Source organism: Solanum pennellii, chromosome 1, assembly GCF_001406875.1.
Source record: "Solanum pennellii chromosome 1, SPENNV200".
Lineage (NCBI taxonomy): Eukaryota > Viridiplantae > Streptophyta > Magnoliopsida > Solanales > Solanaceae > Solanum > Solanum pennellii.
This window is the reverse complement of record NC_028637.1, coordinates 1,594,852-1,595,670: the sequence shown is the minus strand read 5'-3', so window position 1 is coordinate 1,595,670 and position 819 is coordinate 1,594,852.

The following is an 819-nucleotide window of genomic DNA, read 5'->3' as shown; positions in this document are numbered from 1 at the left end:
AACCGGATGCATAGACAAGGTCTTGACGGACGTCCACAAAAAAATTTGGCATTTTGAAGTCGGATTCCGGATCACCCAAAAAATAGATTTCTATAGCACATGAAAATCATCGAAATGAAGGGAATGCTCGCTTCGAGGCTCGTTTGACCTTCAAAATGGGTCAGACGGGCCGTGAGGACCAACCGGATGCATAGACAAGGTCTTGACGGACGTCCACAAAAAAATTTGGCATTTTTGACGTCGGAATCCGGATCACCCAAAAAATGGTTTGCTATAGCACACGAAAANTCTATAGCACACGAAAATCGTCGAACTGAGGGGTATGCTCGCTTCAGTGCTCGTTTGTCCTTCAAAATGGATCGGAAGGGCCGTGAGGGACAACCAGATCCATAGACAAGGTCTTGACGACGTCCACTATAAAATTTGTCATTTTTGACATCGGAATCCGGATCACCCAAAAAATGGTTTGCTACGAAAATCGTCGAAATGAGGTGTATGCTCGCTTCGGGGCTCGTTTGACCTTCAAAATGGGTCGGAACGGGCCGTGAGGGCCAACCAGTTGCATCGAAAGGTCTTGACGGACGTCCACAAAAAAATTTGGCATTTTTGACGTCGGAATCCGGATCACCCAAAAAATGGTTTGCTATAGCACACGAAAATCGTCGAAATGAGGGGTATGCTCGCTTCAGGGCTCGTTTGACCTTCAAAATAGGTCGGACGGGCCGTGAGGGCCAACCGAATGCATTGACAAGGTCTTGAAGGATGTCCAAAATAAAATTTTGCATTTTTGACGTCGGAATCCGGATCACCCAAAAAATG